A 13,699-nucleotide genomic window follows, 5' to 3' on the forward strand; every position below is an offset into this window, starting at 1 on the left:
TGGGATATTAATCGTGCCCATATGGTTGACTGCTCTAAAGGTAAACAAAGTGAAGCTAACTCCACACTTCCTGTGTATGAGACATCCAACCCCTCACATTCCTGTTGTACTATCCTATTTTATACTGGAGGTGTTTTGATATGCACTTGTGCATTAGACAAAAGCTACAACGGCACTCTGATAATGCATGTGTATTGTGTGAGACTTTGTTACTTGCTGTGGCATCATAACTGGAACGACGACTCCAACCCCAGACATCTCTAGGTGCTCGCAGCAGCGGTAATAATCTTTTAGTCACCTTTACATAGCGGAAGCTATAAGAGCCGATAGAAAATGTTGGAAATAAATGATCTGATTTTTTTTGTTTTTATATGGGATCATGTACACAGCTAAATAGTTAAACTAGTTCTGTTTCGATCTTAAAAAACTGTAAATGCTGGAAATCTTAAATAATAAAAAAAGAAAATGTTACAAATACACAGTAGGCTAATCAGCATCTGAAAAGATAGATTCAAGAGCAGCCCCATTGAAATATAAATGAACCCCTGATAGGACTGATGGGGGGAGAAAAAAGAACAGTGGCTGGTAAAAGTCACATCAGATTGCTGATTCCTATCATAGAAGGCTGCCAATAGGTTTTTAAAAGATGGAAAGAGGTGAAAATTAATGGATACATTAGTCGAGCGGGAATGGATTGGATGAGCAACCCCGTGGTCTTCAGTTCCCCCCCCCCCCCCCCAATGGCAAATTATAAAATTGAATTTTTAAAAAAATGATAATTTGTAGGCTACCACTAGAAAATGACTATGTCACAAAGCTGTTACGTTGGGTTTTTTTTAAACGGAGCAAATAATGACACCACTGTGTTAGCCAATGAGTTGGAGGCGGGGTGGGACTTGTGGTTTTAATTTACTCATGAACTACAGCAGAGTCTATTTACTCAGAAACTAGAGCAGAGTCTATTTTCAAAGGGCGGCAGGATGGCAGCGGGAGCGTCTAGATTTAAAGGGCCATTGCTCCAATGGCTTTTGCTGGAGCAAAGACCAAGAACACACAATGGAGCAGCACAGGGGCAAGGCAGCTCTGAGATTAATGAGGCCTCACTCCAGATGCTACTGGCTGGGGTGAAGAGGAGGAGGGAAATTTTTTACCCAGCTGACAGGAGGAAGTGCCCTGCCTCTGCCACCAAGAAGGCCTGGCTCGAGGTGACACCAGCAGCAGCAACAACATCTCTCGCACCTTTTATTTTTATTCATTCATGGGATGTGGGCGGCGCTGGCAAGACCAGCATTTATTGCCCATCCCTAATTGCCCTTTAGAAGGTGGTGGTGAGCCGCCTTCTTGAACCACTGCAATCCGTCTGGTGAAGGTTCTCCCACAGTGCTGTTAGGAAGGGAGTTCCAGGATTTTGACCCAGCGACGATGAAGGAATGGCGATATATTTCCAAGTCGGGATGGTGTGTAACTTGGAGGGGAATGTGCAGGTGGTGTTGTTCCCATGTGCTTGCTGCCCTTGTCCTTCTAGGTGGTAGATGTCGCGGGTTTGGGAGGTGCTGTCGAAGAAGCCTTGGCGAGTTGCTGCAGTGCATCCTGTGGATGGTACTGCAGCCATGGTGCGCCGGTGGTGAAGAGAGTGAATGTTTTGGGTGGTGGATGGGGTGCCAATCAAGCAGGTTGCTTTGTCCTGGATGGTGTCGTGCTTCTTGAGTGTTGTTGGAGCTGCACTCATCCAGGGAAGTGGAGAGTATTCCATCACACTCCTGACTTGTGCCTTGTAGATGGTGGAAAGGCTTTGGGGAGTCAGGAGGTGAGTCACTCGTTGCAGAATACCCAGCCTCTGACCTTAACAATGCTTGGCATGTTGAACACCTCAGTAAGCGCATCTCAACATGACACAGCTGCGATGATGCTTAATATTGCCTTCTATTCTCTTACAGGCCATTCAATGACCGCAGTGACGGAAGAGGGCGATTCCTCAGAGGAGCTCCCGGCCTCTGAGGGAGCACCGTCACATCTTAGCGAGCCATCCACCAGCGCAGATACTCACACCTCGATAGGTCCTAGTGGTCAGTTAGTTGGGTTGGCACCTGGTGAGTCACCACACACAAGTGAGCTCAAGCAGACACTGGTGCAGGAGCAGCTGTGGAGAGACCGCGTTGGTGGGCGCACTCCTCTCCAGGCTCTGCTCAGCTGGACGCAGATGCTGAACCCCGAGGGTCATCCTTTAAAAGGAGAATGACCGAGGGACAGCAGCATATTTGCGAGGTATTGGAACAGGTGCCACACACACTCTCCACAATAGCGCAGAGGACGGAGGAGTCCAACTCCTGCATGAGTGGAATGGTGGTACAGATACAGGAGCCATCGTGTCCCCCATCCTGATGGTGTCAGTTTGAGGGGGTCCGGAAATTTGGTCAATATGTGTAAACAGAACAATTCTGCATGGAAACCAAGAATTCTCAGTCTAAACACAAAGATCTCCCAGCCAAAAGTTTGTCTGAGAGAACTGAGTGCCCTGCCACAATAACTCACCTTTTATCCCCATCTGTCAAACAGGGATTTAAATGGCCAAACGGCTGCCGGCTGAAACACAACTCCTTCACCGTAGTGTGTTTCACACAGCTCAGGAAACACTCTGAGGCAGAATGAAGATCCTTTCCCTGCCTCAATCACCATAAAATTAAAGTACTTTAACAACTTTAGCTATAACTAGGGCTGTAGATAGGGCTTTAAACTAAAAAATGGGGTGGGGGGAGCGAGGGGTCAGGTGAGGGGAAATTTAGAAATCAAATGAGAAAAGTTAAGACAATAGAACGATGTAGTTACATGGGTAAAGATAAGTAGAGTGTGGCAGGAAGGGACAGAGAGTTTACCAATAATAGTGCAACAAGTAAGGTCAAAGCAGGAAAAAATGGTAAAAAGTCAAAATTAAAGACTCTTTATCTGAATGTATGGAGCATTCGTAACAAGATAGATGAATTAATTGCACAGAGATGAATGGGTTTGACCTAATAGCCATTACAGAGACGTGGTTGCAAAATGACCAAGGTTGGGAACTAAATATTCCAGGGTACATGACATTTAGAAAAGACAGGCAGAATGGAAAAGGAGGAGGTGTAGCCCTAATAATAAAGGATGACATAAGGACAGTGGTGAGAGAGGATCTAGGCTCGGAAGGTCAGGAAGTAGAATCAGTATGGGTGGAAACTAGCAATAACAAGGGGCAGAAAACACTGGTGGGAGTAGTTTATAGGCCCCCTAATAGTAGCACTACTGTTGGATAGAGTATTAATCATAAAAGAATGGGAGCTTTTAACAAAGGAAATGCATTAAACATGGGGGACTTTAATCTGCTTATAGACTGGGCAAATCAAATTAGCAGAGGTAGTTGGAAGACGAGTTCATGGAATGTAATTGAGACAGTTTCCTAGAGCAATATGTCATGGAACCAATGAAGGAACAGGCTATTTTAGATCTTGTATTATGTAATGAGACAGGGTTAATTAGTAATCTCACAATAAAAGAACCTCTGGGGAAGAGTGATCATAATATGATAGAATTTCACATTGAGTTTGAAAGTAATGTACTTAAGTCAGAAACTAGAATCTTAAACTTAAATAAAGCCAATTACATAGGTATGAGTGGCGAGTTGTCAGAGGTAGATTGGGAAATTAAATCAAAGGATTTGACAGTTGAAAAGCAATGGCAAACATTTAAAGAAATATTTCAATATTCTCAACAAAAATACATTCCATTGAGAAATATAAAGTCCACAAGAAAAGTGATCCACCTGTGGCTAAATAAAGAAGTTAAGGAGAGTATTAGATTGAAAGAAGAGGCCTATAATGTTGCCAAGAAGAGTAATAAGCCTGGGGATTGGGAGAGTTTTAGAAACCAACAAAGGACGACCAAAAAAATTGATAATAAGGGAGAAAATAGAATATGAAAGTAAACAAGCAAGAAATATAAAAACAGATTGTAAGAGCTTCTACAAGTATGTAAAAAGGAAGAAAGTAGCAAAAGTAAATGTTGGTCCCTTAGAGGCTGAGACAGGAGAAATTATAATGGGGAATCAGGAAATGGCAGATGTGTTAAACAAATATTTTGTATCTGTCTTCACAGTAGAAAACACAAAAAGCATACCAGAAATAGTGGGGAACCAAGTGGTAAATGAGAGTGAGGAACTTAAAACAATTAATATCACTAGAGAAAAAGTACTGGACAAACTAATGGGACTAAAAGCCGACAAATCCCCTGGACCTGATGGCCTACATCCTAGGGTTTTAAAGAGGTGGCTGCAGAGATAGCGGATGCATTGGTTATGATCTTCCAAAATTCTCTAGATCCTGGAATGGTCCCAGTAGAAAATCATATGATTAGGCAGAGTCAACATGGTTTTATGAAAGGGAAATCATGTTTGACAAATTTATTAGAGTTTTTTGAGGATGCAACTAGCAGAGTAGATAAAGGGGAACCAGTGGATGTTTGGATTTTCAAAAGTTCAATAAGGTGCCAAATAAAAGGTTGTTACACAAGATAAGGGCTCATGGGGTTGGGGGTAATACATTAGCATGGATAGAGGATTGGTTAAAGGACAGAAAACAGAGAGTAGGGTTAAACGGGTCATTCTCAGGTTAGCAGGCTGTATCTGGTGGGGTGCCTCAAAGATCGGTGCTTAGTCCTCAGCTATTGTGAAGTGATACATTTTGGTAGGAAGAACGAGGAAGGGCAACATAAACTAGAGGGCACAACTCTAAAAGTGGAACAGGAACAGAGAGATCTGGGGGTATTTGTGCACAAATTGTTGAAGGTGGCAGGGCAGGTTGAGAAAGTGGTTTAAAAAAGCATACGGGATCCTGTTTTTTATAAATAGAGGCATAGAGTACAAAAGTATGGAAGTCATGATGAACTGATTCGGCCACAACTGGAGTATTGTGTCCAATTCTGGGCACGCACTTCAGGAAAGATGTGAAGGTCTTAGAGAGGGTGCAGAAGAGATTTACTAGAATGATTCCAGGGATGAGGGACTTTGGTTACGTGGGTAGACTGGAGAAGCTGGAGTTGTTCTCCTTGGAACAGAGATGGTTGCGAGGAGATTTGATAGAGGTATTCAAAATCATGAAGGGTCTAGACAGAGTAGATAGAGAGAAATAAATGCTGGCCTCGCCAGTGATGCCCACATCCCATGAACGAATAAAATTTAAAGATTGGCAAAAGAACCAAAGGTGACACGAGGAAAATCTTTTTTACACAGCGAGTGGTTAGGATCTGGAATGCACTGCCCGAGGGAGTGGTGGAGGCAGATTCAATCATGGCCTTCAAAAGGGAACTGGATAAGTACTTGAAAGACAAAAATTTGCAGGGCTGCGGGGATAGGGCGGGGAGTGGGACTAGCTGGATTGCTCTTGCATAGAGCTGGTGCAGACTCATTGGGCCGAATGGCCTCCTTCCATGCTGTAACCTTTCTAACTATCTTAACGACTGCTTTAAATATCAGCCCACCGGCTTTAATTGCCGGCGGGACTTCCACATTCCAGAAGCGCACGCACACACAGGTGCGTCTTGTGAGACGCAGAAGCCAGCGGGTTGGAGCCAGCTTCCTTATCTGCTTGGGATTACCCAATCATCTTCATTCTGTTGGGAGCTTGTGGTGACACTATATTGCAGACATCACCGGCAGGCAGTGCGGCTCACCGATTGAGAGAGGGCAGGAAATCGTCTGACTGCTACGCTGAGCCAGCCAGTAGGTCGGGTCTGAGGAGGGAGGCGATCCCAGGGGAGCCTCAAACGGGCCAGCAGCAGACTGGAGGTTTTTATTCCTGGGGGGTGGGGTGCAGGAGGTGCGCTCCTGCTTCTTCTGCGCCAACAAAAATAAAAACTCAAAATTTCCTGGGCTGCTTTTTGATTGGCCTCCAGTGGTCCCTTTTAATGGACTGGTTAAGACTGCTCTATGCCTGGTACAACTGAAAGGAGCATCCAATGGTGCACATTCTGCCCATTTGTACCTGAATTTTGCAATCTGAGTTCTACAACCAGCCTCGATTTGCATATTCAAGCAGTCTCACAACTGCGTCAGGTAAGCGGGCAGCTCGCCCATTTACAGGCCCTCTTGAATATTGGATCAGGTGGGTCTTGGGTGTCAAAGGGACGGCCAAGGTGCCTAATTTTCAACTTCTGGCTGCCCATTCTTTAGGTGCAAAACGGGCAGCCGAGAGTTTAATTTCTCTCCCTTAAATGTTCTTTGTACAAATAAAGTACACAGACTGGCTTCTCAAAAGTGAGACTATTTCAAAGTGTTTATAAGAATTCGGCACTACTGGGCATATCAGTTAGTTACAGTGATGACGTAGCCACGACAGACAAGAGGGCAAACCACAGTTCTGTGGGTCAGAATTTGAAGTTATTCTGATTAAGATTGTGAAGTTATTCTGATTAAGATTGTAACTCGGGATGGGTCGGTTACTCCTGTTCTGAAAAGTGTTTGACTTTTTGGAAGTTCTGCAAGGAAACCTGTTTAAAAAAACAAACCTCAACTGATAAGAGTTAAACAGATAAACCATTCATGAACTGGTTCAAAGCTGCTATGTTGTTTGAACTGACTTTGACAATACGCTATTACTGCTTATTGCTGTAAATGATTGACTGAGGCAATTTTGACATTTATTGTCGGGTGAAAAATGGACGATAGCGAATTGGCTGCTTGTTTTACATCTCTTTTGTAGTCAGTGGAAAAGAAAAATCAGGCGAGCTGTAAAACAGCTGGCCGATTCGCAATCGCCTTTTTTTTGCCCGCCAATAAAGAGTAAAATTACCTCCACTGTGACTAAACCTGTTTGGCAGTCTAGTCTACCACAAACGTGTTTAGTTTAACTGATACAGATCAATCATCCGAAGTGACACGGGCATGTAGTAAATCTAGAGACAATAAACAAATCTATTGGTCACCCTGGTCACACTATCCCAGCTTATTTTGTGCACAAGATCTCCCTTCAGATCATAGGAGGTATGGGGCTACTTTGGGAGATGACTTTTGTGTTGCGCACAAGCAAAAGTAAATGGAGAGGCCCAAATTCCACTATACCTTCAAGCTGCAACTTATCTAAGTATCTTCAAAGAGCAGGAGGGAGAAAGGGGCAAAAATAAAGGCTAGGGATTCCAAAGCACAAGGGAAGGGAAGGGTCTTAAGGAGGCTTTTGAAGGTAGGGAGGGAGGTGACAAGGTGGAGGGGCTAGAAGAAGGTATTCCAGAGAGTGGGAGTTAATGGGGCGGCTGACAATGGTGATGCAGAGGACTGGGAAACAGGTAGAACTCCTGTGTCAGAGAAGGCTACGTTGTGTACAGGGATATACAGCTGTAAGAGTTCACTGAGGGACTGGGTCAAAGCTGTGGAGTGATGTAAAGCTGATGCAAAGGTTCTAAAGGTGCTTTATTGTTCAGTACTTCACCTATCAGCATATGTTTCAATACCTTTCTCCCTCACGTGCTTATCTAGCTTCCCCTTAAATGCATCTATGCTATTCGCCTCAACTACTCCATGTGGTAGCAAGTTCCACATTCTAACCACTCTGTCGGTCATTAAAATGTAAAATTATGATTTAAAGATAATTATATACAGGCTTTACAGTTCCAAACTGTTTTCATACAAAAACTGAATTAGTATATATCTGGAATGTAGAAAAATACAGTTAAAGTGTAAAAAGCATCTTTTTTATAATTTTATTGGTGTATGGTATGAACTTACTTGGTAAATTACAATATACATTTGTACACATTCATAATGCTTTTGTGCATAGTCAGTAGTATTGGAGTATTCTTAGGAAGTTTGTAATTCCTTCTATTGGTCTATTTGATATACTATGCATGTGGGTTGAGAACACCACTCATCATTTTGGCTGTTCTATTTCTATACACATACCGAACATAAACATACCCGTGGGACATTCTGTTCAGCTCGTCACCAATGATAAAATGAACTAAGTGAAGGATGCTATAGAAGACCACTCCTACCAATGTTCTGTCATTGCCCACTGTACCACTGATCTGCTGGAAGTGAAAGGCAAGTCAGAATCACCCATTACATGGAGTCATATTACATAGCATGGAAGGTAGCATAGCATAAATAACAGGAGTAAAAAAAGTGACAAACATAAGTAATTCGTCATGTTTTAAAGCAATGGTTCTCTGTATGTATAATTGCCCTATCCCATTAAAGGGGCAGGGCCAGTAAGCATATTTAGCATGTAAGCCAGGATTTTCTGTGTAGAAATTTTGATTGGACTTTCAAAGATGACAGTTTTTAAAAAAAAACAGATGATTTTTTTGGACGATCTACGAAAGCAGGAACTTTATTGAAAAGCTTTTCTTGAAGGCAGCTGGGTGACACAGTGGGTTAAACACTGGCCTTTCGCCTCTGGGACCTGGGTTCAAAGCCAGCCCAGGTTGATGGTGTGAAAGTTTCCTCCCTCTGCTGGCTGTAAGAGTCCTATGCGAAATGAGTTTGAATGGATGTGGGCCTACAGCACAAAACTGTCCCTAAACGGGTATGAATTGGCAATGTCAGAGAGGATGCTTGTGTGGGCATAAGTTGTTGGGACACCTTTAATCTGCATCGGGCTGTAGTTCATTATGCTGAAACTGGGGGAGGGGAAATTTCTGTGGGGGTCTCCAGATAGCCAGGGTGTTCCACTGAAGTTATGGAGGGAGTCCGTGGCAAACCCCGTGGAATTTCCAGGAGTGGATGTCTGAAATGGGAGGAGTTACCGTGGACTGCACTAACATCCCCTCACCCCGATGATTGCACAAAACAAAACTTTTCTTTGTTCTCCCATCATCAGTTAGTGTACAAAGGTGAGCAGTTTTCAGCTCTGCGGTGAGACAAGGGGCCTAATTTCACCCATCGTCGCATGAGCGGTAAGCTGCTAGAGCAGATCGCCTGCCAGTGTAGAACCAGCTCAATTCAATGGGACGAAAGTCGGGTGGGTGACCCATTGCACCAGATTACCGCCCAGGTAGTGAAGGTGAATGTTACCTTCAAGATGTTGGATAAAAATAAGGTTTCTCCAGTTGAATCACAAATGGCATTTACAGAACTAGGCAGAGAGAGAGAAACTAACCATTAAACATTGAGTAAATTAGGGTTAGTTGAGCATGGAAGGCATGGATCAACCTCCAGTTTTATCACCAATCTGGTTGAGATTGCCAATTAGTGTTAAATTACAGCATATTGTTGGCACATTGTCACTAGGAGCTAGGTTGACACTTAGGATCCTTACAGGTAGCAGAAGAGACTCATCCTATCAGACTGGTGAAAGCCCATTGTTATATCTCATTAAGTAACCCAGTTGCCCATTCTAAACATTTCTTATGAAGAACATGCCTTTTGGAACTGTCCAAAATCCTACTGCTGCTGCCATATTTCCTGATGCAAACTGAATGCTATATGTATGGTGGGACTTCATATTACATGAGCTCCATATTTGCTGATGACATTAATTTACAGGTCATTATGGGGCAATCAGTATGATCACGTGGTGAACAGAGCCCTCTCAATGAATCCCAGCTGCAGTTGTCAGGAATCATTAATTATGTGAATAAACAGAGGTAGCTTTGCACAGACATGTCAGAAAACACAATTTAAAAAATCCATCAACAATAAACATATACAAAAGTGGCTTTTGTTCCTAAGTACACAAAAACACGCACTGCTTTATGTACATTACAGTTTCCACTGCACTCTTGGCAGTAGGGTTATTGTTACAAATGAGGGTTTTCTAAACCCTTATTTTAGTGTTAAAAATTAAAACTATATGATACTTTCCAGTGGCAGTTAAATTGGAGTGTTATCAGAAATGTTATCTCTACTAATTCATCCGGGTTACCACAGGGTTTTTTTCCTTTCAAGTGACCTCTCCTCCACATCATTTCTTTTGGGGTGAATTTTTGTCCTCTTCAAGGCAAGAGATACTGGTGTTGGAAAAGGGATACTTTCCCATTTGAGGCACCAAGTGTCCTCATCAAGCAATCGGATATGAGGTGTGGCACAGTCATCCCCTGAATACTACTCGGCCCAAACCTCCTTGGAGCACTCTTTGCTGCACTTACTACCGTAACATTTTACAACAGCTATCCTTGTGGCCTCTCTGGGTGACATTGCCAATTACTGCTAAGTTAGGGGTAATTTTTTGCTGTATACCCATGCCTACCAGTCACAGGATTGAGACTATCCAAACTCATTTCAACCAGCGTTCTGAACCAGAGTTCAAACCTAGAACCCAAAAGGTGAAACAGTAGTGCGCTAATCCACTGAGACCCCACTTCTCCGTGATTTCTATATTAGTGCCACTCTCTGATCAGCCCACCATGGGGTGAGCTATTAGTTGTCAGTTTTTCTCCCAAGTAACACAGTTCACTACTTTACATAACAGTCTGGATAGAGTATTGTATTGTATTGATGAAATTCATTGCTGATTAAGCTCTGTGACTCAATTCCAAAGATTGAAAAATAAGGTCCTTAACCGCTGTTTTGTGATTCCTGTAATTTTTTCCCCAAAACCAGTCCCATTGCAATGAAATCATTCTCTAAACTATCCCTGGTAGAAAGCCAATCATTTCCTAGCCGTATCCAAGGCTGGCTTTCTGTTGCCAATTTTTCAATGTTGGTAAGCCTATAATTTACAGACGTCTAGTAATAGCTCTATAAAATATATATGACGATGGATAAGAAGCACTTATCTAAGTGGGAGATCAGACTGCGCGTGCTGATAGTGGGGCCATGTGCTTTGAGGCACACATGGGATGCTTGAGAGCGGTAATGTCTGGGGGCGATTTTTGTCTCATTACCTCCCCATTTATCAGTGGGAATAGGACGGTAAATGTCACAAAAAAAAAACACCGATTCCCATCTTTGTGCCTGATACGATTTAAATACATTCACGAGTCTCCTGCCAGTGCTCCCACCCAAAACTGGCGGGAGACTCGTGAATGTATTTAAATTGGGGTTCTATGAGGCAATTAGGACATTGACGCAATTTTGGTCTTTCACTGGGCAGAGCACATGCAGTGCACGCTCTGCCCAGTGGAACTGAACAGAGTGACCGAACAAGAGGCTCTTAAAGGAAGCCACACCTGCTTTGAATGATTTTATCCTGAAATCATCCCTCCCACTGTTGGTCCTTTTGCGCCCACCCCCCACTATCATTGGCCCCCTCCGAGGTAGCTCTTCCTGCTCTGCGGATGAGTCACCGAATGTCCCATGCCCTCCTCCAGGACGCCAAGCTGCCTGGCAGTGCTCATTTGCCAATTTTGTTATAACGAGGCCCAATCACCAAAATTGATCGAGCAACTTTAGGCAATTGCCCCGCCTGCCCTACGTCAACCCAAATCACACCTGTCTGTATTGTTAGTAGTCTACAGGCAGCGGTGTTCCCATGGGAAGGAAGGAGCTGCTTGGCAGTTTGACAGTTGTGCATTTAGAAGCCATTAGCTTGTAGCTCCTTTTGGAAATGTCGGTCTCACTACAGAATAGAATCTAAAACCAGAACGACTGCGTTTGTGTGCTGAGTGACGTAGACTACGAGGGCTCCGTCCAGAAGTTCCATCACTACCTATGCTATTTCATTCAATTGTCGATAATTCAGAAATGAATTGTAGGAGACCCACCGACAGTGGTGACTGCCTTAGATCAGTTCAACAACAACGCCAAACTTACAAAAGGTCGCAGGTAGTTTTCAACTTTGCACAGTGGGGTCCGCCAGAGAAAGATGCAGAAACATTTCACTCAGGATATTATAAATTAGAATTTTAGAAACGTGTGGACCCACTGGACTTCTTTTAGATTCGCTGAATAAACTGTAACTTTGTAAAAATACTCTGTTTCTATCATTGATGCAAAAAGCTAAAAACCTTTAAATACTAGACTAATGAATGGTCCAAAATGCATCTTCAAATTGACGCTGGGTTAGTATCCACACAAGTGACACAGCCACAAATAGAACGTCAGCCCAAACCAACGTGAAACCCGACATATCTTATGAGCCAGTTATACAAAACAACATTTGGCTTGGATTTTCCTCCCGGGCAGGTTCGCCATTAGAGGAGGGCCAGGCAGTACTTCTGTCCGCTGCCCCTGACCCACCGTAACCCTGGCCTATTTTCCTGGGTCAGGGGTCATAAGTTCTGCGGGGGGGGGGGGTGCTGCTGGCCAGATCTCCACCATCAAAAGGGAGCTCAGCACTGCTGAGGCCGCCCACAGCACCGAAAGAGGAAGAGCCTGAATTAAGGGAGGGCAGAAAAGCTTCAAAGATCTGCCGGATAAGAGTATTTTAGGCTTTAGATTGAGCCAAGGCCTAAAATAAGGATTGCTTGGGGGGGCCTGATGTGAGATAGAGATATGAACTACAGGGGCCCTCCCTCCAAAAGGGGTTTCAGTAGGCCCTCCACTGCTGCCCCATGGGTCTACTGCCACCCCCGCTCCTGACAATCCCTGGGGTCGGAGGCTGAAGCAGCAGAATGCAGGGAAATTGGGTGAATTTTTGGGCTGTACCTTCCCGTAACCATTTATACGGTGGCAGTATGGTCAAAAGGCAGCCTTCCCTCCTGGAGGGGGGGTGGGGAGGAAATCTAAAGTGATGCTGGTGGGAGTGGGAATGCTTCAATAGGCCTCCGTGCTTGATTTTGTTTGATTTTCTGCCACTATACCACCCAACTTCAGACTGTATAATGAAGGGCAATCCAACCCTTTGAGTTAATGTGAAGTAGTTTTAGCTTCAAAGGAACACAAACTGTGTAATGTAACTCAGGCATGAAGGCACCCAAATCGAATTTAGACAAGTGGTGTCAGATCACCTCCACAATATAGTCTCGTCCCATGTGGACTTCTTAATAGACCATTCATTCAGGATCTCTCTCAGCAGGGAACTGACTACTTATCATGTCTTTGCTAATATTTAAATTTAACCAGCATGCAGAATTCTGATTTCCCTAGCCAGATAACAATATGGAAACAACAGGTTAACTTGTGTCTGTGGTCCCATATGACGCAATAGGCTAGCAATCTGAAACAGCTAGTTGTAGTTCAATAACACCCTTAAACATTCAACCAGCTCTATTATTTTATATTGCCTAGGGGCAATGTTAGTTAAGTGTGCTCCCATTAAAACAGATGGAACATCAGCGGGGATGTGCACCTGACTTTCCATTATGCACTCTTGGAGACCAAGGTTCCAGGTGCAATTTTCGGAAAATTGCCTCTAATGTGCCACTCAGTGCCCCTGTTAGTGTACTCAACTTATATTGCCTGAAGGAATAAACACCGGCAGAGACCAGTTGGGCCAAATGGCCTGTCCCTGTGCTGTAAATTCTATGTAAACAGGAAGCGATGTCAGAGGTATAGTCTAATTCACTTTCTGACATTGGAGCACGCAAAATAGAGGACTTCTTAAAAAAACGTTTCCTCTGGAAAGTGCAGGGTTATTTACTGCATATGTTCTTGTCTAATTTCTATGCGCTGATTAACGTAACAGTGAAGGCTGGACCGGTAAACTTTTACTGCTGCCTCTATGTGCAGCCTCTAAAACTGAATAAGCAGCAAACAACCCCACATTTTCCCCGGGGAGAAAACAAGAAATGATTACATGAAACACAAAATAAAAGTCTTTCTAGCTCCCTCTCCCCGCAACCGCCTCCCACCGCCCCCCCCCAA

The sequence above is a fragment of the Heptranchias perlo genome, chromosome 3 (genome assembly GCF_035084215.1).
Source record: "Heptranchias perlo isolate sHepPer1 chromosome 3, sHepPer1.hap1, whole genome shotgun sequence".
Lineage (NCBI taxonomy): Eukaryota > Metazoa > Chordata > Chondrichthyes > Hexanchiformes > Hexanchidae > Heptranchias > Heptranchias perlo.